We start from the raw sequence: 24,395 nt of genomic DNA on the forward strand, positions 1-24,395 counted from the left end.
CAGAGCCTGGAGCCTGTTTCAGATTCTGTGCCTCCCTCTCTCTCTGACCCTCCCCCATTCATGCTCTATCTCTCTCTGTCTCAAAAATAAATAAACGTTAAAAAAAAAAAATCAAAATAGTATAAGTAGAAATTCTCATTTTAAACTGTCTTGGAATGAAAGAAAAGTTTATTAAGCAAAAGTTGTAAATTATATATATATATATATATATATATATATACACACACACATATATATAATTATGTAAATTATACATAGTTATAAAATAATTTATAATATAACTTATATAAGCTATGTAAATATATATAATTATGTAAATTTATATATATATACATATATATATATATACACACACACGCACACACACACACACATATATAAATGCTGTTTAGGCCAACTGTATTTTTACAGACATCTCATGGGCACTCTTATCTCTCCTATTTAAAATAAATAAGATGACGGGGCACCTGGATGGCCCAGGCGGTTAAGCGACCGACTTCAGCTCAGGTCATGATCTCACAGTCCATGAGTTCGAGCCCCGCATCGGGCTTTGTGCCGACAGCTGGGAGCCTGGAGCCTGCTTCAGATTCTGTGTCTCCCTCTCTCTCTCTGCCCCTCCCCTGCCCACACTCTGTCTCTCTCTCAAAACAATAAAATAAAATAAAAAAGATGAAAGGTAATGGTTTCTGAGCAAAATATATAATTACATTTGTCTCTGGGTTCCTAATTCACAACCCTGTGGGTGAAGCAAAGAGCATTTGGGAATGATGCAGACGGTACCTCCTTCTCCCCTACTGCCATGGTCTGGCAAGACTCACCTGAACTCAGTTCTCATTGGCTCCATTTGATGTCTGCCAAGAGCTTGCCATAGGCCAGACCCCATGCTAGGAATAAGCCCCACGCTGTCCCACCTCCTGTAAGTTGGGTCAGGACATGGAAATTAGGTTACCTCATCTCAGATCTTTCTTGCTTTCCTTACCCTAGGACCACCTTGGGAAAGACAGCAAACTGGGAAGAATGCATGTAGGCTCTGGCCCAGGCAGACCTGGGGTGAATCCCAGTGTTCAGTGCTGCTTCTCAGCGGCTGTTGAACCCCAGGTAAGCTATCTAACCACTCCTCTCAGTGTTCTCAAGTGAAAATGGGGTAATAAAATCCCATCTCCTAGGACTTTCTGAGAATGAAACAGGGAATGGAGCTGACATGCTGGTCCTGCACCATACTGCAAAGCAGATGTCCTTGGAACACCTTCCCCATTTTTCATATTTGCTCTGCACCCTCTGCACCTCACCCACACTTTCTGCAACCAGCAATGTTACAGACCCATCCCAAACACCCAGTGCTTCCCCTACCCATTTGACTTATTTGCCTTATTTTCTAAGAACGGGTGACCCTAAGTGAGTGTGGAACAAATCACCTTGTATGTTTCCCCTTCTGTGCCAAGAAGTCCTTGTACGAGAACCCAACTGACACTGAACTTCCCTCTAGGGGGAAAAGTCATCACTATGAGATGGCAGCTCTCTGGGAGGTGCAGTCCCAGTCTTCCAGCTTGGTTTTAGTGGGGCTGCTTTGAGGTTGATTGCATGACTAATACTAATGATAGCAAACAAGTTATTATTTAATGAAAGTCTCTAGTAGCTGGGCATGTGTTAAACAGTGTACACAAATACCTCTATGCCTCACAACCGTCTTGAAAGGCTAGGCTTTCCCTTTTACAGATGAAGACGTTGAGTCTCAGATTCATTTATTCATTCAGGGAAAATTTTTAATGAATGCTTACTATGTGCCAAACATGAGATTAGACGCTGGGGATAGAAAGCTGAGTAACATGTAGTCCTTGCCCTTGGGAAACTTATGGTCCGGTGGAGAATCTTGTGGATGAAGACAATTGCTATCCTGGAGTTCACCCAGGGAAGGTCGGAAAACACAGAAGATAGCACCTGACCAGACTGGGGTTGTCAGGGAAGGTAAAGATAGAAGCCTAAGTCTTTTCTTAAGCCTAGTTGATCTGAAGTCTCTCCCCTCTTTCACCCCCTTTCCCCCTGCCCTTGTTGGCCCCCACCAATAGAACAAACCTAGAACAATATCTCAAAGTCCCATAAGGACTTTTCTGTACCTTGGACTGGCACATGCAAGTGCCTAGGGACCATGCACATCTCAACGGGAGTCCCCCAGAGAGAAAGTGTACTAAAACTAGGAGGACCAGATAGTTCATGCCCAAACCGAGACACTTTTGAGAATGAAAGGGACCCTATTAACAATTATTAGGATAACAGGTATAAACTAGGTGGCAACCTGGAACACAGGCTTAGGTTAAATACAACCTAAAGGAATACTTATAATGAAGAGATGTAAGTCTATCTTTGGCTGGATGGTTGATTAGTGGGGAGGATACTTGGGGATACTAGATGTCCCTTGAGCCTTTCCACTAAGCAATGACATGGGCCTGAGTGTTGGGTCTATTTCTCTGAGCTCGGGGAGGCCCTGCCTGACAGTGGGTGTGGGGTAGGGAGTGATTGCCTTAGCAACAATCACAGAAGCCCCTCAGGAATAGTTACCAGGATGAGAGCACCAGCCAGGGGAATACCCGAGAAAGAGCAGCCCCCAGCAGGGAGAGCCTCCCTTGCCGCCACCACAACTGGTAATTGGAATCCAGCAATCACTCTGATTGGCGGTAGTGAGCCAAAGCCACGTCGGCCCTCACTGATGCATGGCTGGGCTGAAGAAAGAGCTCATTGAATAGTTCGTGGAAAAGAGTGGTGCCCAAGAGGCCAGACTGGAGAATGTGGCCGCCTCAAGCACAGCGCTTGGCAGGACATCAGGCCTGAAAGGTACAGCAAAGGCCGCCCAGAATCGGTGCTTGGGGCAGGGTTTTGCATCACAAACTGGCCATGGCAGGGACAGAAGGGATCTCACGGGCCTGGTCTGTGTGTTTGTGATTCACCGCTGCTGAACGTGTCCAAGGGTGTTTGAGCTGCAGCTTGGCCTTCGTGTGAAAGAGAAAACCCAGACCTGGGTGAGCGGGAGAGGCAAGGCCATGCCCCCAGGGCTTTGTCAGCAGCTCCTTGCTTCTAGTTTCCTAGAAGCTCCCTGCCCAACCTGGAGCCAGAGACCTGGGCGGCCAGATAACTTGGATCTAATCCTCAGATCTAATCTGGCTCCATAGCCTCCCAGCTGGGTGAATGAGGTCACAGTGATAACGCGTGATTTACTGTGTGCTCGGCACTGCTCTAATCACTTTGTGTCTCTTTTCTCACTCTTCGCAGCTACTCTAGGTACTATTACTGTCCCCATTTTACAGATGAGGACACTGAGGCACGGGATACTTAGGGACTCTGCTTAAGGTCACAGGGCCAGATGGTGATGGAATCAGGAGTTGAACCTAGCCACGTGACTCAAGCAACGGCGTGTTGGGCCACTGTCTTCTACGCTGGCTCAGGAGTTGTAAAATGGGGAGGAACGTGATGCCTCCTCCCTAGGGTGTTGTGATATTCGAGTGGGGTAATCCGTTTACAGCACGGGGGCGGTGTGAGCTACTGTTGGTGTGATTTGTCACAGCCCCTCTGCGGCCTTGTCGCTCTGTTTCTTCTCAGTCTCCTTCAGATGACTTTCTGATTGAACTTCACGAGAGTTGGAGCTTCTGGGGTTTGGACACGTTGTCTGTTTGGCATGTGTGGAGGGGCCGGGCAGCAAAGATCAAAACCCTGTGGATAAGTGGGGATTCTCTACTCACCTAAACAGTGTTCCAGGAATCCTTCAAGGATTGAAGGTTATGTTTAGTCCTCTGCACCGAAGTTTAGAGGTTCTTCTGTAACTTTGTTTAACTGCTAAAAAAAAAAAAAAAAAAAAAAAATCTCCATAGCGATAACAACAACCCTCCTGTTTTGTTTTTGTTTTTTGTGGCTCCCATGCACACACAGAAAAACAAAGAAAAGTGATCAACTGAAGCTACTTGTATCCAAGGCTCCCATATATAAGGGAAGGAAAGCTTTTCCCTCCGGGGGCAGGGGCAGATATATAGAGGCAGGGGTGGAGGTGGGGTTCCCACCATCCTGGTGCCTCTCTCCAATTCCAAAGCTGAGGTAAGACTGAGTGGCCCGAGAGAAGCCCCAGGGAAACTCCAGGTCTTGCTTCCCTGCATACCAAAGAGATTCTTGGTCTCCTCTTGAGGTAGGCAGCCCCTCGTGCAGCCCAGCCCTTTTGTTTTTCTTAAATGTTTACTATTTTTGAGAGAGACAGAGACAGAATACGAGTGGGTTAGGGGCAGAGAGAGAGGGAGAGACACAGAATCCGAAGCAGGCTCCAGGCTCCGAGCTGTCAGCACAGAGCCCGACGCGGGGCTCGAACTCACAAGCTGTGAGATCATGACCCGAGCTGAAGTCTGTTGCTCAACCGACTGAGCCACCCAGGCCCCCCAAGCCCAGCCCTTTTTTGTGGAGAAGTTCCCGCTCGCTCTCCTCATAAAGAAGGAACATAGGAGCTTGTAGATGGGGAGACGCTGGGGTTCTTTTTTCGATTTTGGATTCCTTTTCCAGTCCTCTGGGGCTCATATGCCCCATCGTCTGGTCAGTAAGGAGCTGCACTCCAGGACACTCAGGTGCTGGGACCAGTGGGCCGCTTCTGAGATCACCCCAAGAGACCTGCAGAGATTTGGCGGGCTTGAGGATTAAGGACAAGAGAAGAGTCCACAAGCCAGTGACTCAAGACTTCTCCAGCCGTCCCGGGACTGCTCTGGTTGCTAGAGGATACTGTGCAAGCTTGGAAGCTGTGGCTGGGTTTGCCTTTCCGACCATCTCTACTTCCATTTTTATGCTCTGCAGGGGATGGATGGTGCTGGTTTGCCTTCCTCCAGAAACGTCCACGGAGGGGAACAAAGGAGAAGGAGCTAGGAAAGATGAGGGGAGAGGGAGAGGAAGAGAAAAACCCATAGCCAAGATTGTCTTAGGAGATTTTTCAGGGAAGGTTAGTCTACGACCACCCCCCACCCCATCACGAGTTTTGTTTTTAGAGCAGATAACATATCTGTGTATGTATAATTACAGGCCCACTTAGAAATGCCACAGGGAATTTTGTGTCTTCCTAGATCCCCCCCTTTCCCTTTCGCTCAACAGAAAGCTTCGTTTGGGTTGCACAAAGCAACAGAGGAGTACTGCTGAGTCCTTATGGCCACGTTACCTCCGACTTTCATGAAGCAGGGAGGTTGGAACTCCATACTGCCTGATGGGAGGAAGGACCTCAGGGGGCCTTTGGGCCCCAAAGGCAGCAGCCCCCGGGAACTCCGAGAGGGTCTGGGTCGCCTGAAACTGGCCTGTCTTAAAAGCTTGCCCTCAGCAAGGAAAGGCTGGATTTGGCTAAGAGATAAGCAGGGGCATGTTTGACCCTTTTGTGTCCTTCATTTGATATTAATATAACTAGACAAGGAGGGAGGAGGCTGACCTCAAAGAGATAAAGACTGTTTTCCTATGAGTTAAAGGACCCAAGATCTCTTTGTTTTGTTTCTGTCTGGAAGACTCGAGCTCATTCCAGTCCTGTGAAAGGTCGTCAAATACCCAGCCGGCCGGCCCCGTTGTAGTAACTGTCTCTGTGAACTCACTTCAGAGGACACCATTCTGCTTAATATTGGCGAAAGGCACCTGGGTTTGTTGTTGTTTGTTTTGTTTTGCAAGAGTGGGTATGATGAACAGTTGAGAGTCTGGTTACCCTGGTGCCAAAGACAAATCCTAGTACCGCCTGCTTCTGGCTCAATTGTCCCCAGCCCTCGAGAGTAATTCAGTTAGAACACAGAGAACAGAGAGGCACTGACTTCCCCCTTCCCGTGGGTGGGTTCCATGAGAGTCTTTTTTTCCCCCCAGATCAGCCAATAGCAGAGCCTGGCATCTAGGACCCTGCCACGCTGTCCTCACTCCCACCCCCCCTTCCCCCCTGGTTCAAACGACTTCACAAAACAGCAACAGTTAGCTGCCTGGGGCAAATGGTGCCCTACAATCTGGACAGCTGGAACAGTTTGTCACGAGCTGGTTTGTAATTTTATTTGTGAAATGTGTTTGTTTGTAATTTTAGATGTACCTGCACCCACCCGGATTTCGGCGCTTAGTAATTATCCCACTCCTAAAACCTGGAGTCCAGGAGGAAGGAGGGAGCAGGGCTAGGGATTCAGAAGAGCAGCTGCAGGGCCTGGCTGTGCTAGCCTATGCTGGCTAATAATAGCTCCCAGTTATCTCACCCCAGCTCTGCCAGGTATGCAAGGGCTCCTTTATCTCCTGTAATCCTCCCAACAGCCCTGGAAGGTGCAGGTGATCCCCATCGTGATGAGACGGAAACTAAAGCTCTAAGAGAGGGAGCGATTGGCCTAAACTCACAGCCAGTGACCGAGAGCAGGTTCGAACTGTCCCGATTCGGCACTTTTCGGCATCAGGCTGCACGGCTGCTTCCAGCTGATGAATTTAACAAGAGCGGGTGCCAGAAAGGCCAGTTGAGCCAGGAAGGGAACCATTGCCAACATGCCAAACGCAAAGGGGTTTGAAACCTGAGAACTGGCAGTTTACCACTGGGAAAACACAGGGCGGGTGGAGGTGTTTCTGGGACACCAGGCAGGGACGCAAACGGCAGCCGCCTCACGCCTGTTTGGAAGCACCCTCGGCCGCTCCCTGATACTCATTTGGGCATCGCAGGAGTGTAGAGAGCCACAGATGGGTGTTTTTTGTTTTTTGGTTTTTTTTACAATTTATCTTAATGTAATCTTGCAGGGAAAGGCTGGTGGCAAAACATAACGAAGCCGATGTTGCTGAAGTCAGATGCAAGTATAAACTGGTCTTCTTCCGAGAGATTTTGAATGGAATGAGTGCCCCTCGCCTGGGTACCTCCCAATACCCATTCCCAAGAAGCCCCAGTGAAGCTTCTTTATCCTTCTCCACCTCCGCTTCCTATTCCCACCCCGCTGGCTGCAGGTGTCTCTGTGTGATAGCGAGGGCGGCCACTCCGGTAAGTGCCAACATCAAAGCATGCTGCCACGTTATCTTCTCACTCACCACGCGTCCCGACGTGCTGCTTGGTGGACCCGGGGTCATGCTCTCCATCTGTCTCTCTTTGATAGGTACATTTCTCTTCCATCACTGTGTGTTCCGTGGTTGATGAATCCAGAGCATGACATGTATTTCTAAGAGAAGGCTTACCCTACGCCAGGCACTGTTCTCAGCCCGATACACGTATTAACTATTCATCCTCACAAAATAGCATGAGGTGGGCAGTGCCATTGTCTCCACTTTACAGGTGATAATAGTTGAGGCCCAGAGAGGTTAAGCTCCTTGCCCATGTCACACAGCTGGTGAGTAGCAGAACCAGGGTAGGGATCTGGGCCTCCTGACTCTGGTGCTCACATTCTTAGCTGCTCCGCCATAGTGCTTTTGGTCTGAGCCAGGTGTTCATTCATGCATCTCTTCCTGGGCGTTCCATGGTTGGGCCGCTGCCGCCATATCTGGCTCTTGGCTGCAACGCTGAAATTCTATCAGATTCCCAGGTGAATGCCATGCTATTTTGGGCAGTCAAGGAAAATATCACATAGCGCTGTCCATGCCCTCCGCAGGGCGGCTCTGAAGGATTCATCTTCCTCTGGGACAAACTCTTCTCCTCTTTGGATCTGGGCACTGTGGCTCAGTTTCTAATGTTATTGAATATGATGCTGGACAAACTGGAAACATCACTACCTATTTGTAGAACATGCAATCAGCCATCTGGGAAAGGCACGGAGTAGAAAATCCCAACAGGAGCAATGTCTGGGGTCATTCACGGGAACACGCCAATTCCAGAACTTAAGAGGCACCTTGGAAGGAATGAGGATAATAATAGCTAATGCTTATTAAGCCCTCACAACGTGCCATCCCTAGTCAAAGCACATTCCAGGAAGTATCTCATTTAATCCTCACCGCAGCCTTCTGATGTAGATCCTATTATTATCCCCCTTTGGCAGATGAAAAAAATGAGACTTAGAGAATTGATTTGCCAAGATCACAGGGCTCATAAACAGGAGATCCAGGATTCAAAAGCAGCCAGTGGCTTCAAAGACTGATATCAAACATGGCGCTACAACTGATGCTATTTTCTTAACCGCAGCTCTATTTTGGGGAGATGGGGATTTTCAACCATCTCATCATCAGCTACATTGCCTGCCAGCCTTGAATGAATGAGGCCCCAGAAACAAAATGAAATGAAAGGCTGCCCTGAAATAATGTGAAGTTCCCAGTTGGGGAACAGGGTTGGGAGGGGAGAAGTTGGGATAGGATATCCCCAGGTGGGCACTAGAAAGAAATCAGAAGAGTCTTTCTCAGTCAACATCCAAGGAAGCAGGGGACACGGGGAGGGACAACCCAGGGTCTTTCCCTTGACCCTCTGAGTTCTGGTCATCCTTCCCTACCCGCCTTGACCCCACTGGGTGCTCATTCTTGTCACCTGTTGCTGTTGGTTGCTTGCCCCCATTTCTGAGGTGCTGACTGGAAGGAATCATGTCTCCCAGCTGGCAACAGAGTTTTCATTTTAGCATTCAAAAGGCTGGACGTCATGACTTTGGTGACTACTAGTTGTAACATTGCTACATTCTTTTGAATGGAGTTTAAAATTTTCTCCACAAATCATACATCTGATAAGGGATTAATATCCAGAATATATAAGGAACCTCTACAACTCAACAAGAAAAAAACCTGATTAAAACATGAGGCAAGGACTAGGGGCGCCTGGGTGTCTCAGTTGGTTGGTGTCCAACTTCGGCTCAGGTCACCATCTCATGGTTCATGAGTTCAAGCCCTGTGTTGGGCTCTGTGCTGACGGCTCACAGCCTGGAGCCTCCTTCAGATCCTGTGTCTCCCTCTCTCTCTGCCCCTCCACTGCTCGTTCTCTCTCTGCCTCTCTCTCAATAATAAATAAACCTTAAAAAATTTTTAAACAAAACAAAACAGGAGGCAAGGACTTGAACAGGAATTTCTCCAGAGAAGGTATACAAATGGCCAACAAGCCCATGGAAAGCGGCTCAACTTCTCTAGTCTTCAGGGAAATGCAAATCAAAACTACACAACCCATTAGGATGGCTCTCACCAAAACAAAACGAACCAAAACAAAACAAAGTGTTGGTAAGGTTGTGGAGAAAGCGGGACCCTTTTGCATTGTGTGTGGGAACGTAAACTGGGGGGCTGCCGTAGAAAACAGTTTGGCGGGTCCTCTAAAAGTTAAACATAGAGTTACCAGATGATACAGCAATTCCACCTCTGAGTATATACCCAAAAGAATTAAAAGCAAGGCCTCAGATCCTTTGTACACCATTGTCCGTCGCAGCATTATTCACAATAGCTAAGAGGTGGCAACAACCGAAATGTCTATCGATGGGTGACAAGAGGAACAAAGTGTGGTATAGCCACACGATGAAATTCGGCCATAAAAAGGAATGATGGTCTGGTACCTGCTACAACATGGATGAACATTAAAAACATCATGATGGGGGCGCCTGGGTGGCTCAGTCGGTTGGGCGTCTGACTTCGGCTCAGGTCACGATCTCGCGGTATGTGAGTTCGAGCCCCGCGTCGGGCTCTGTGCTGACCGCTCAGAGCCTGGAGCCTGTTTCAGATTCTGTGTCTCCCTCTCTCTCTGACCCTCCCCGGTTCATGCTCTGTCTCTCTCTGTCTCAAAAATAAAGAAATGTTAAAAAAAAAAAAAAATCATGCTCCGTAAAATAAGCCAAACACAAAAGGACAAACATTGTATGGTTGTACTTGTATGAGGCACCTAGAATAGGCAAATTCATAGAAAGAGAAAGTAGAGTGGAGGTTAGCAGGAACTGGAGGGAAGGGGGTAAATGAGAAATTTGGGGGGGGGGGGCAAAGTCTCTGTTTCGAATAACGCACAAGTTGTGAAAATGGGTAGTGGTTATGCAACATTGTAAATGTACTCAATGCCATTGAACTCTGCTCATTAAATGGATAAAGTGGTAAATTATGTTATGTATAATTTTACCGGAGTACAAAACAAAACAAAACAAAACAAAACGAAAATCACACAAAAAAAGTGTAATGTAAAAAGTTCTGTGGGGTTTAATCATCCAGCAGTTTATAATTCCATTAACATTCACCTCACCTACCCTGCAGAGAGGAGTACCATGTGAAAACTACACTTGGCTCTCTAACTGGAACTAAAAACACCCCTACTCTACTCCTTGGATTTCCCCCAAAGCGAATCTGTCCACACGTGGTTGCTATTGGACCCTACCTGTTGCTACAGTATCACCATGCTGTTACCAAGAAATGTGACATGTCCTGACTTTCAGAGCATTCACATAGTGCATAAAACCACTCTGTGCCTTGGTATAAGGCCACATCTCCTTCAAATACTTAATCATTAAAAAAAAAAAAAAAAAAAGTAAGCTAAAGATTTATCTGGCTACAATTTAAACCCCAGTCATTGTTTAGTCAGGGACAGAGCCAATTGTAGTGTTTAAACTTCATTATTATTTAGACAGGGACAGAGCCAAGTTTACAGAATTCTGGAAGGCAAGCTTAACCTTAGAGTACCTTAGCAGTTGTTCTCTGTGGCCGGTCCCGAGGATTTAATTTGAAGCAAACCGTTCATCCTTTTACAACCCAAGGTTTTTTTCTGTGTATTGGAAATAGAAAGACGAAGAGAAAAGTACAGCATAGGGAATACAGTCAATAATATTGTAATAATGTTGTGTGATGGGGGCACCTGGCTGGCTCAGTCAATAGAGCACGTGACTTTCAACCTCAGGGTTTAAGTTTGAGCTGCACATTGGGTATAGAGATTACGTAAAATCTTTAAAAAATATACAATGTTGTATGGTGACAGACGGTAACCACACTTATCATGATGAGCATTGATAAAATTGTGAAATCACTATGTTGTACACCTGAAACTAATATAACATTGTATGTCAACTATACTTCAATAATAATAAAAAAAAAAATTGGGGGGGCAGGCGGATGGGTGGCTCAGTCGGTTGAGCGTCTGACTTCAGCTCAGGTCACGATCTCACCGTTCGTGAGTTTGAGCCCCACTTTGGGCTCTGTGCCGACAGCTCCAAGCCTGGGGCCTGCTTCAGATTCTGTGTCTCCCTCGCTCTCTGCCCCTCCCCCGCTCATGCTCTGTCTCTCTTTCTCTCTCTCTCAAAAATAAATAAACACTTTAAAAAGTGTAAAAAAAAAATGTGGAAATAGTGCTAATAGAGTGAAGTCAGTGTTCATAGGCATGTGTCCAAAGTATTGTGGGGTGAAAGGTCATGGTTGGGGGGCAAGAAAAGGGGCCAACATGGATCACAGAGAAGATGGCATTTGAGCCAAATCCTGATGGAAGAATGGAGCTTTCTGGGGTGACAAAACAGGAAGAGGGGCTTCAGGGTGAAGGAACGGCATAGGTGAAGTCATAGAGCGTGGCAGGATGGGCCATTCGGAAAACTCCCAGCAGCCACGTGTGGGTAGAGCAGGGTGAGTGGGAGAGTTTGAAGAAATTTAGAGGTTATCATATGCTCAGTGGGCAACTGCAAAGGACATTCAGCACGGAGGGGAGCTGGAGGGGCACGATCCGGTTTTCATTTCCAAAAAGAAATTAAAAAAAAAATTTTTTTTTTAACGTTTATTTATTTTTGAGATAGGGAGAGACAGAGCATGAACAGGGGAAGGTCAGAGAGAGGGAGACACAGAATATGAAGTAGGCTCCAGGTTCTGAGCTGTCAGCACAGAGCCCGATGTGGGGCTAGAACTCACGGACCGCAAGATCATGACCTGAGCCGAAGTCGGCCGCCTAACCGACTGAGCCACCCAGGCGCCCCCCAAAAAGAAATTTAAAGTTTGGTGGATGGATTTGAGGGATTAGACGCTTGGCACATGGAAGCCAGTTGGAGGCCTGTCAGAGTTGTGAAGTGAGAGGTAAAGAAAGGCCAAATTTAAGAGCGAGTTCAGAGGTAGCAGAGGCAAGATAATAATGGTAACTATTTTACTAGAGGGAGGTCCAAACTGAGGCCACATTTCTTTGCATCTTGGACTTACATTCAGGTGAGTCCCACAGGGCTCCTGTGGGAGCCCCAGCCTGGCATAGGAATTGGGTCTGTAACTGCTGCTTCCCCTCCTTCCTCTTCTCACCCTTGCCCAACCTCCCTGAATCATTTGAAGACCTGGTTTTTATTTGCTGATTTTAATGTATTCTATTTTATTTTTTGACTCCGTTTCACAGATGCTTCAAAAACCAAGAAAGTGTAAGAAGACAGTGAAGTGCTCCTCTCACCTGTCCTCCATCCACTCAATTCTACCACAAAAGGTAACCACTGTTTCTAGCTTCTTATGTATCCTTCCAGAGATAGTTTTCAATGTATATCCAAGAAAAGAGGATGATACATTCTTCCTTTTCTCCTTTTATTTCCTTTCCTTCTTGGGGATCCTTCTTAGGATAAGTTTAGGAATCCTAAGAGACCTCATTCAGTCTTAAGGAGTCAGTCCCGGCTACCATTATGTCTACTGATAAGCCTTTCTCCTCTTCAGCACCTAAAGGTATAAGGGCCCCAAAGCAGAAAGGCATCCAGCAGGACGAGGCCTTATCTCAGCAGCAGGCCCTGTCCATTCCTGGGCCTACTGCAGTAATTGAGGTATGCATGCTGGCCAGCACCAGGCATTCCAGGCGAGACCCTGAACACGTTGGAAAGAGCAGACATCCCTGAGGCCTCCAGTCTCAGGCTGCGGAGAGAGAAGCCCTGTGTTATGCTTAGATACGACTGCTCCACAGACAAGGGGACCCACGTTTTCAGTGACCATTAGCCATTTTTCCCTGGGCCCACCCGTGAGATTAAGCAGCGAGACCACAGGGGATCAGCCCTGGGCACTGCTCCCAGGGTCAGCTTTCCAAAATGGAGCCCCACTGTGACCCTGAGCCTGCAGAGGGGCACTGCTGGCTGTTCTTTCCTGCCAGCCGGCCTCAGCTCAGGCCACCTTGGTCTGCACCCCGAGGCCACCTCGGTCCGCACCCCAAGGCCAGCAGGGATATTACATTAACTTTGAAAGTAAAAGAAGAGCCTATCGGTCTTACTGTTTCCTTCCAGAAAGTTCTTGCAGGTTGCAAACCTGCGTGCCTTTGAGAGGAGCACCACCTCCCTTCACGCACAAAAGCAGCTGAGCCCTGAGGTCTTAGGGACAGGGAGAGGTATTTGATTTCAGATGGTTCTTTTCAGTGTGTCAGGTGGGTAAATTTGTAATAATAAAGGAGGGGGACTGAGTTTGGGGAGGGCCTGGGAGGTGACATCAGTCCTGAACGTGTTGAGTTTGTCCCTGTGATCTCTCAGCCTCCTATTATAAACACAAATCCTGGTTTTAATGAGGTTTCAAATCTGCCCATTATCGAATTTTCTCAAGTCTGTACCTTTCATGGTTAACTTTAAGCTCCTCCTGGATTTTCTTAACTTAAGCAAGTCACATACTAGAATTTATGTATACAGGCTGTGCAAAACAAAAACCAAAAAACAGGGGCGCCTGGGTGGCTCAGTTGGTTAAGCGTCCGACTTCGTCTGGGGTCATGATCTCATGGTTCGTGAGGTTGAGCCCCGCGTCGGGCTCTGTGCTGATGGCTCAGAGCCTCGAGCCTGCTTTGGACTCTGTGTCTCCCTTTCTCTCTGCCCCTCTCCCGCTTGCGCTCTGTCTCCTTCCATCGCAAAAATAAATATTTAAAAAAATTAAAAACCACAACAAAAAAAACCTCCCCAAAACTACACCGTACGATGCTCATGGGATACAACTTGACACCCACCAAATCCAATTATAATAGTGTTTAGTAACCTCACACAGATATTTCAATGCCAATGAAACATGGCACAGGGCAGCTGTGCCAGAGGCTATCCTGCCATGTATATAACTGGCATTCAATAAGTCTGCTCCAGTGTTAATAATAGCTAATACTTATAAGTACTTACTAGGTGCCAGACATCGGTCTAATCATTTTACATGCTCTATCCCTATGAGGAAGGTATTACTACCGTTGCTGTCTCTACTCTTATTATATTTTCTACAACACACAGATGACAAACCTGAGGCCCCTAGAGGTTAAGTAACTTGGTTTTCATCAGTTACTCTGTTAGGATATCCGTTTGGCTGCTAGCAGGGCCCAAAGTAACAATGGCTTAGACAAGACAGAACTTTACTTCTCTCTCACGTTGGTGTCATGGTGAGCGGCCCACGGCTGAGGACGCAGCTCGACCTTGTCGAGGTGGCAGGCTTCTTTCACGTCACCCTGCCTCCCTGAGGGGCTATGCGATTCGCCTTTGTCAACGATGGAGCGACGTCTCTTCGGTTTTCCAGCTGAGGAAGAAAGGACATGGGGGATCCAGCAGCCACTTCGAGGGCGGGACCCGGAAGTTGTGTTCAGATCCCAGTGGCCGGATCCCAGGGCTGGGATCTGGATCCCAGTTGTGTTCAGAGCCCAGTGGTCACCTGGGACTATGCCTCGTTGCAAAGCAGGCTAGGAAATGTAGTATTTATTCTTGAAGGCCACATGTCCAGTTAAAATTTAGGGAAGAAGGGGAGAATGGATACTGGAGAACAAATAGTGACGTATGTATGGCTGCACTCCTGATGCCTCTCTTTTTTCTCATCCCTGTAAAAACAACTTTGTCTGAACCTCCCAAGACACTTGAGACATGTTTTACAAAACCAATTTTAAGAAAGTATTAATTCAATGGAGCATTCCTGGTGTGGCTCTTTCAGCTGTGCAGAATGCCACAGCAGTGAGGAAATTGTTTGTTTCAGAGCAGGAGATGCCAATGCAATGACAGACACTTTTTTAAGGCATGTAGCTGGTGCCTGTTAAATTTACGTTTCCTGACATTCATAATGGCCCGTTAGCCACTGGACGTGAGCAGAGAGTTAGTTAATACTCGGGCCTTCATTTTCATAGTGTGTTTAACAATGCAGAGTGCTTTTAAATAATTATTTCATCTAATCTTAACAATAACCCTATGAGATCGGTAGGGACATCTTGGCAACATAAGAACATCCTAAACGTCATTCTCACAAGACAAAGGCCTGCTCTTCCTACTTTAGAACATGAGTACTCCCTAGTAAGTAGAAAGCACACTTACATTATTTTATTAATTAATTAATTTATTTATTTATTATTTATTTATTTGGTGGAGGTACTGGGGATCAAACCCAGGTCCTCATACAATTAAAGTTTATTATTTTCAACAAATATTCACTGAGCCCCTCCTATGGGCCAGGGTGCTGTGAGATGTTGGGGAGCCCCAGATGAACCAGACACAGGTGCTTCTCTCAAAGAATTCCAGCTGTCAGGGGAAAGATGAGAACACTACCCTCTATCATCTGATGCTAACGGTACCATCACGGATGGTTTCGGGGAAAGCAGGGTGGGGAAGAGAAGGATTCAAAGAATTGGAGGGGATGCTTTTGTTGAGTCCTGAAGCATAAGTAGGGTTCTGCCTGGCAGGGAAGTGCAGGGAGGACATTCTAGAGAGTGGTCACAGCATGTGTGGGGGACAGAGGCACAGACTACCTGATTTCTACAGAGAGTGGAGAGAAGTGGGTGGCTGGAGCGTGGAAAAGGGAGGAGGGACACATTTGATTAGGCAGATGGAGGAGGGCCTTGTTTGCCCTACTGCTGGGTCCGGATGAGTCCTGCCATTCAGAGAGGTAAAGAACAGATCTAGTTGGCTAGAAATCCAGACTCCCGTGGCTTGCTGCGTTGGGGAAGTTACTTAACCATCACCTGTAAAATGGAGGTGATACTCATACTTATGGGTTAGTTTTGAGTATTAATAAGCTCGTGTATGTAAAGTGCTGAACACACAGTAAGTGTTGAGTAACTGTTAACTTTCCTCCAGCTAATATTTCTTTAACTTTTTGGAATCAGACTTCCTGGAGAATGGATGAATCATCTCCCTACACACAATATTTTGGGTATAATTTAATGGAGTTCACAGATCCTCTTAAATTAGATTCCAAGATAAAAATCCTGACATTTTAGAAAAGATGCTTTTTTTTTCTTTTTTTTCTTTCTTTTTTTGTTTCTTTCTTTCTGTTTTTTTTGTTGTTGTTGTTGTTTGTTTTTGGTTTTTTTTGGAGGGAAGCACTGGATACCAGAGAGAGGAACAATCTGTAGTTCTCAAATCTGACTGCCTACTGTAATCAGTTGTGGAAATTTTTAGAAATACCAGTACTCCAACTTCACCCCTCAGACATTCTGATTTAATTAGTCTACGTAAGCCTGGGCATCAGGATTTTTTAAATCTTCTGGGTGATTCTAGTTGTAGCCAGCTTTGAGAACCACCGAGTTAGGCTATTGTGGGTCAGGTGAAAAAAGGATAACAGTCTCGGAGGAGGAACAGAGAAAAAGAAGGAAGATTTCAGAAACATTTTGGAGACAGACTCTACAAGTCTGGGTGACCAATTAGATGTAGTGAGAGAGGACGGTGTGAGGTTATTCCATTAATGCAGACAGAAGGGGAAGAGGTGTTTGTCTTTTTTGATTGCTTATTGCCTTTTCTCTAATACAAAGGAGATGGGCATGAGCCAGGAAAAAAAAAACAGTTCATTCAACAAATATGTACTGTATATACATTTATCAAGTGCGAACAGTGGGTCTCACTTTTGCTTTGGATGTCTCCAGTATGGCTGCAGAACATGGAAATGTCACATAGGCAGCTGCAAATACCAGTTTAAGCTGTCATCAGCCATCAGTTCACGACCATGTGATTGTGGAAGCATATGGGTGAGATCATCCAGGAGAGGGCAGAGAAGGAGACCAGACCACCAGTTGTGGAACTCAGAGGGTTCTGGACCCCAAGGCCACACTGAGGGAGAGGAAAGCATTTGTGTGGAATGGGGAAGGAGGCGAGAGTTTCCAGAAGGAAGGGGTGATCATTGTGTGAAACGCAGCACTGACACTGCAGAGCCAAGGGCCTCGAGGGGCAGGCCCTGTGTTTGATACTGAGGAGGTGGCCGTGGCTTTGGAGACAGTGGCAGGGACAGAAGCCAAATTCCAGGGGGTGCAGACGAGAAAGAAAGTGAGGAAGCATGGGCATTGGTGTAGGAAGTTTGGGGTAAAAGCCATGAAAGCAGTAGCTGCGGGGGAGGAAGGGCGGAGGAACAGAGCTTTATTTTAGGTTGGAGTGGCATTATTGTAGTCTGAGGGGAAGGAGCCAGGCTAGAGGAAGCCATCAAAAATGCAGACGAGGGAGGAGACGTCTCCGCTGTGGAGCCAGGACTCAGCTCGGGAGTCCCAGGGCCCACAAACACTGGGTGAAGAATTCATTGTTCTTGGAGAGGAGTAGGGATGCTTATTTCTTCGAGGTGAAAGTGCGCAAGTTTCCAGAATGGTACAGGCCTTCTGTCTGAGAAGCCGTCCATGGTCATTGCTGAATCCCAATGTGGCTTCCTCCCTTGTCCCCTTTCCAGGCCCAATTCCCAGAACTCAGTCTGTTTCTTTCTCCCCTCAAATGCTGCCACCACTCCAGGACATGAGGCTGGCTGGACAGACAGAGCTGTAATATCTGGGGTTTCTGCCCTCTTCACTTTCCCAGGAGAAAAGCACTTGGAGTTGACAGTTGATCACGATGCGTGAAGAACCTAGATGTGGTTATACTTATGGATTCTCACAGTGTTCTTCCCCCACTTTGGCTGGGTCTCCTTTTCCTTTCCCAGGGGGTGCTCTTCTCTGCTCTCTGGGTCTCTCATACTGCACCTTGCTTCCAGTTATGTGGCTTGCCCACTGCTTCCCCTGCTCATCCTGACTCTACATGTTGGATGCCCAGGGCTCTGTCCTCTGCTGCTTCTCCTCCCCAATTACACTCTCTCCCCGGGCTACCTCCTCCTGTCCTGTCACTTTAAATTGCATCCCAGGCCTGACCAGTTGCCCCAACACCAGAACTCACCACCTCATGACTGACATTACTACACGCCCACAACATGCCCACCACAGAACTCTGGATTTTCCCCCCTCTATCTGCTCCTTCTCTTGTTGTCTACTCTCAACATATGTCGGTGGCATCATTTCTTCAGTTGCTTAACCGAAACCCCAAAGCCATCCTTGATTCTCCTCTTTCCTTCATCCCCCAAGTGCAATCCGTTACCAAGTCCTGTGGGCTCTACTTCCGAAATATGCTGAAATCTGTCCACTTCGTCCATCTCCAGTCTAGACCGATGCTGCTCACAGTGTGATGTGCAGACCAGCAGCGTCAACACCACCTGGGAGCTGGTTAGAAATGCGGAAATCTTAAGAGTCTTCTCCAGAACTGGACACTCTGGGGATGGGATCTTCCAGAGGATTCTGATGCCCTAAAGTTTGGGAAGCACTACTGTGGTCCAAGCCTTCATGGTCTTCAGTCCAAGCCGCTTCAACGACCTCCAGCTGATCTCCATCTTTGCTCCCTTGCCTCACTATTATCTGCTGTCCTCCTAGCAGCCAGCGATTGTTCTTAAGAACAATGGAATCAGATTATGTCACACACATACACACACTCCCATCCCCCCACGCTGGTTTAAGACCTCCTAGCTCCCCACTGAGCATGGTGGAGTCCAGGTTCTTTCCTGCTCCTCAGAGCCCTGAGGCGGGCGCTGGCTACATCCCTCACAGAACCTTCCTTCTCCTTTCCCTGGGCTCCAGGTAAACCGGCCTCTGCCTTTAGCAGATGCGCTCGGCCTCTCCCCGACTTGGGACCTTGGCACTGACTGCTCTTCTGTCTGCAGTGCCCGTCCCCTGAACCACACCAGCTGGTTCCCTCATGTCATTTGCTTCTGAGTGTCACTGACACCTCTTTTAGCGAGGCCTTCACCAACTCACGTACCCAAAGTAGCCTCTCTTCACCAAATGACAAGGTTCTAAGGTTCTGCACAGTATTTGTTATTATCAATGTTTTCCTTGTTTATTTATTGCCCAATATAATAATGTAAGTTTTATGAGGCCAGGAGCCTGGTTTGTCTTGTGCACTGTTTCCGAGGGCCTGGTGCATAATAGATGTTCAATAAATGTTTGTCGAATTAATGAACTTCACTTCTTCCTTACTCGTAGGCCTGTGGTTGCTATCGGTGAACCGATGTCTGCTCGGATGCCCAATGGCTTCTCGCATGTGGCTGCATTCCTCTCTGTGTCTCATCTCTGTGAGCCCTGGGTCTGTGTGATAGCACGGTCCCTGAAGAGCATGTCTCGAAAGGAGGCTGGGACGTGAGAAGACATTATCCTCAAGGAGGTAAGAGTGTGAGAGAACATTAGTAGGCTACCTTCATGGAATTTTGGGGAGGGAATCTGGGAGTTGGTGCCCAAAGGCCTCTGTTTTTGTTGTGTGGTTGCTGAGTGGTAGGTAAAGTTGCCTCGTTTCTAGGAACACGGACTTTGTGGTCAATGAAGCCTGTGTTCAAGCCCTGGCACTGCCATTTATTGCTCTGCGACCCTGAGTAAGCTACTTCCACGCTCTCTGCCTCAGTTTCCCCATTTGTGACTTGGAGACAGTAATAGTACCTACAACAACAGGACTGTTGAGAGGCGTAAATGAGATGCCTGTAATATCCTAGGCTGGTAATTACCTAGATGGTAAGCCACCCCATAAGCATTAGCTATTAGTATTGTTGTTGTTTATACTGAGAGAGAAAAGTATGAATAGTACTTGAGGACTCAAAAAAGAAAAAAAAAAGAGAGAGAAAAGAAAAGAAAAAGGAGGAAAGAAAGGAAGGGGAAAAAAAAAAAAAAAAAGCAGGGGCGGGGTGGGAGCATAGCCATACTCAAATTAAGAGAAATGCAAGCCAGAGGCCCCTGGGTGGCTCAGTTGGTTAAACATCTGACTCTCAATTTTGGCTCAGGTCATGATCTCACGGTTGTGGGATCGGGTCCTGTGTCCGGCTCCGTGCCGACAGTGCGGAGCCTGCTTAGGATTCTCTCGTTCTCCCCCTCTCTCTCTGCCCCTCCCCCACTCTTGCTCACCCTCAAAATAAATAAATAAGCTTTCAAAAAGGAAAAACAAAAATGCAAGCTAGAGTTACACTGAGATGTCTGTCATTCATCACCTTCCCAATTGGCAAAGCTTAGAAAGTCAGCTAACAGTGTCGGTGGAGATATAAGGAAGCTGGTGGAAGGATGAAATGGTACAACCACCTTCCCAGAGAGAACATTGGCAATAGTTCACAGTTTCACATGAACATACCCATGGGCTCAGCTAATCCACTTCCAGGAATTTATGCTACAGATATCCGGGCGCTCGTGGAAAATGATGTCTGTAAAGGTTATTCCTTATGGCCCTGTTTGAGTATCAAAACACTGGAAGCAGCCTCTATGTCTATGAGCAGGGAGTTGGTTAAACACATCATGGTGCATTATATAATGTAACCAATAAAATGAGAAAGCTCCTCTATACACTCATTTGGAACACCCTCCAGAATAGATGAGCCGCTAAAAGCAAGGTGCAAGGTCCGATGTATAGTTGGATATAGCAAAAAGCAGGCAGCGGCGGGGGAGGGGGGAATGTACATATTTATGTGTGCTTTTGTATAACCAGAACTCTGAAAGGACAGAGTAGTAGAAAAAAATTTTATTGTACACTCTTTTGTATCTCTTGAATTCTGAACCATGTGAATGCACTATCTGTTGAAAGGATGTCATTTTGGTTTTTAAAAACTTAATCGTTAGCATTAATGCTCAATGCTTCTTGTTAGCTGATGACTAGTTCTAGGAATGGTGACTCTCTTTTAAGGTGAATCTGCCTTAATGTCAGAGGGAAGATCATTGATAACAAAGGTACTAAATATCCAGACATTCTTTAGGTTCTGTGCTTGATGGTCTAATAGTTGGCTTGCAAGGGAGATGCCCACAGGCAGATAATAAATGAGATAATAAACTGTGCCTGTGGGCATGTATATCAGCTTGCAGAGAATGTTCTGAATTTCTCCTAAGTTTTTGAAAACAAATTTTTCCCTCTTGCATTTTTTTTTCTAGTATTAAAAACAAATAGCATGTATCTGGAAGTTTTACAGCATTATGGTTTTATATGTGCTCTTTTGGAAAGAAACAAGAAAAAAAAGGGGAATATACTTTTCTTTACATTTCTTCTGCATTCCTTTTAGCTAGTGACTGTATGCAAGTACCTAAAGCTTAAAGGAAGGTGAAGTCAGCCTTCCAAAGGGTGCTGCCTTTCCATTTTGAGAGTTTACCTATCGTTTATCTATTCTTTTAAGTTTATTTATTTATTTTTGAGAGAGAGAGCAGTCAGAGAGAGGGAGAGAATCCCAAGCAGACTCCTCACTGTCAGTGTGGAGCCCAGCTCAGGGCTTGAACCCACGAACCGCGAGATCATGACCTGAGCCAAAGTCTCAGCCACCCAGGCACCCCTTATCTATTTTTAATTTAAAAAAACTTAAAGCAATTTTTTAAATGTTTATTTTTGAGAGAGAGACAGAGACACAGAGCACGAGTGGGGGAGGGGTAGAGAGAGAGGGAGACACAGAATCCAAAATCCAAAGCAGGCTCCAGGCTCTGAGCTGTCAGCACAGAGCTCGATGCAGGGCTTGAACCCACAAACCGTGAGATCATGACTTGAGCCGAAGTCAGACACAACTGACTGAGCCACCCAGGTGTCCCTATTGTTTTATTTTGAAAGATTTTATTTTTAAGTAATCTCTACAACCAACATGGGACTTGAACCTACAACGCCTGAGATCAAGAGTTGCATGCTCTACCGACTAAGTGGGAAGATACCTCAAGCCCTATATATTCTTTTCCTTGCCTCTGACTTCTTTCTAACCCCTTCACTCCCAGTAAGTCTGGTTGTTGGGCATCTACTACCAAGGCCTCAGGGAATATACATGGGTGTTGACATTAATTAGTTGATTATTTAATTCCATAAACATTAGCTGGTTTCCTACTATGTATCTGGCACCCTATCAGGAGCTAGAAACTAAGGCGTAAGAAATGATTCTGATAGTTTTACCAGATAGCTCACAGTCGTTTGGGAAAACAGAATTATAATACTGTGTGAGAAGCACAGGAGTGATCTGTACGCACCAGAAAGGGCCACCTAACCCAGTTTTGGAGGGAGAAGGGTATTAAGGAGGCGTTCCTGGGGAAGTGAGGTCTGAGAGGCATCTTGAAGGATACGTGGAAGTCGGCATGAGGGGAGAAGGCTCTGGACCGTGAGGGGGACAAGTCAGGCTTGAGACTGGAGGTGAGGACTAGACTGAGGAAGAGCCTTCCATGGTGATGGCATTGGTAGTTGCACAAGAGCAGAAGCTTGAAAGTGTGTGTGCGTGTGTGTGTGTGTGCATGCGTGTATTCCCTCAGTTTAATTAGGGCATGATGACGTACTCAGCAGGATGTGGCAACAGATGAGGCACTAGAGGGTTTCAGGAAGGAGGAAATAACCAGTAATGTCAAATGCAATAGAGGGCCATCCACTGACAAGTAGTAGGTCACAGGTGACCTTTTCAAAGAAGTATCTCATGAGCCATAAGGCCCTGAGCCAGCTTCTGGTACATTGAAGAATGAAAGAGAGAATGTAAGGCTTAGATAATAGTTAACATTTATTGACCACGTTCTGTATGACAAGGTTCTGTGTTGATGCATTAATTCTTAGAACAACCTAAAAAGCAGGTATTATCCATAGCCTTATTTTACAGAGGAGGAAACTGAAGCACTAGAAAGTTAAACAAAAGATCCTACAGTTAGAGATGGCAGAACTGGGAGCTAAAGTTTCCAGAATCCAAACTTTTGACCGCTAGAAATCTGGAGTTCCAGAAATGTGGCAGTTGCTGGAGAGCGACATGAGGCCAAGGTTATTAATTTTCATTATTTTTTAAGGCTGCTGGAGATTGGAGAACATTTATAGACTGAAAGATAGGTGCCTGGAGATACGGAGAGAATGATGATTAATAGAGCAAGGTCCAGGAATATAAGGCTAAACTCTGGATGTGGCGATAAGAATGTCACTGGTAACCTTCGAGACCTCAGTTTCAGCAGCGTGGGGGCAGGGAGTGGGCATGTGGAGGAAGGCCAGGTGGAAGCAGAGTGAGGAGAGCAAGTCCTGGACAGCTGCCACGAGAGCAGAGGGGTTAGGGATGGCCGTGGGTAGGATGGAAACAGCCGACCGCAGACACAGCAGAAAGGCACATGAGGGCGTGACTCACACAAATCTGTGTATCGGAAAATGTAAAGTTCAGAAACTGGTAGTCCAGGACTTAGGGTGACTGCCTGTCCCAAGGAGCGTACAGGCATTGAACTAGAAATGATACTTAGATCGACCTCAGCTAGATCCCCAGGGCAGCCTGACATTTTCCATTCCTCAAACCTCTTCACCAGAGTGGTCGCCTAATGCTAACTAGCACATTAACTATAATCCTTATTATTAGCCAAAAGGTGCTGGTTTTCGATCAGCATTTAACAATTCTGAGTCATGTTCTGATGATGACAGCCGCTTGCGACTTGGTCATTTGCTTGTATTAAGCACCCGATTACATGTGTTCAGCCGGCAAAACGCATCAGCCCCTGTACTTTTTCACAGAGCGTGAGTGAGGCTGGGCCATCCAGTGACCTGTCTGACCTCTGTGTCTCAGCCAGGAAGCTTCACAGCCAGGATGTAAACCCACATCTATTAGACTCTAAAACCAATAGCTCGGCCACCATGCAAATACACCTGTAATCCACACTTTCCATCAGATTTCTTTTTGAAGGGTTTTATAGGAGGAATTTTATTTTTTTTTATTTTTAATTTTTTTTAACGTTTTATTTTATTTTTGAGACAGAGAGAGACAGAGCATGAACGGGGGAGGGTCAGAGAGAGGGAGACACAGAATCCGAAACAGGCTCCAGGCTCTGAGCTGTCAGCACAGAGCCCGACGCGGGGCTCGAACTCACAGATCGCGAGATCATGACCTGAGCCGAAGTCGGCCGCCCAACCGACTGAGCCACCCAGGCGCCCCAATAGGAGGAATTTTAAATGAAGGGCTTAAATGAAGACTCTCCAAGAAAACAGGATATAGCTGCTGTTTTACACTTGCTTCAAAGTACATAAAATACTTTATTTTTAAATTTTAAGAATTTTTTCATTAGACAAAATTCAAATGTGAATTTCAGATAAAAACCACACAGAATTAACTGTCAAATGTTGCTACGTTTCCCCTTAGACTTTCTGTAGGATAAACAGCCTGAATGTGTATATATGTGTGCGCAGATATGTATTTTTAAGTGTACATTTATTTATTTTGAGAGAGAGGGACGGAGAGAGAGAGCAGGGGAGGGGCAGAGAGAGAGGGAAAGAGAGAATCCCAAGCAGGTTCCACCCTGTCAGCACAGAGCCCAGCACAGGCCTCAAATTCATGAACTGTGAGATCACAACCTGAGCCAAAATCAAGAGTTGGATGCTTTGGGTGGCTCA

The 24,395-nt window shown here is 46.5% G+C and overlaps 1 long non-coding RNA gene across 1 annotated transcript in view; it reads left to right on the top strand.

Moving 5' to 3' along the window:
• Nucleotides 1-990: 990 nt before the first annotated feature.
• LOC109277975 (uncharacterized) overlaps nucleotides 991-24,395 on the top strand; it is a 51,877-nt gene continuing 28,472 nt past the window's right edge. The window contains exons 1-3 of the long non-coding RNA XR_008419958.1: nucleotides 991-1,098; nucleotides 12,221-12,304; nucleotides 19,052-19,229. This is a non-coding gene — a long non-coding RNA (uncharacterized LOC109277975). The remainder of the gene's footprint in view (nucleotides 1,099-12,220; nucleotides 12,305-19,051; nucleotides 19,230-24,395) is intronic.

This window comes from Panthera pardus, unplaced genomic scaffold (genome assembly GCF_024362965.1).
Source record: "Panthera pardus isolate Hobbes unplaced genomic scaffold, ASM2436296v1 HiC_scaffold_7, whole genome shotgun sequence".
Classification (NCBI taxonomy): Eukaryota; Metazoa; Chordata; class Mammalia; order Carnivora; family Felidae; genus Panthera; species Panthera pardus.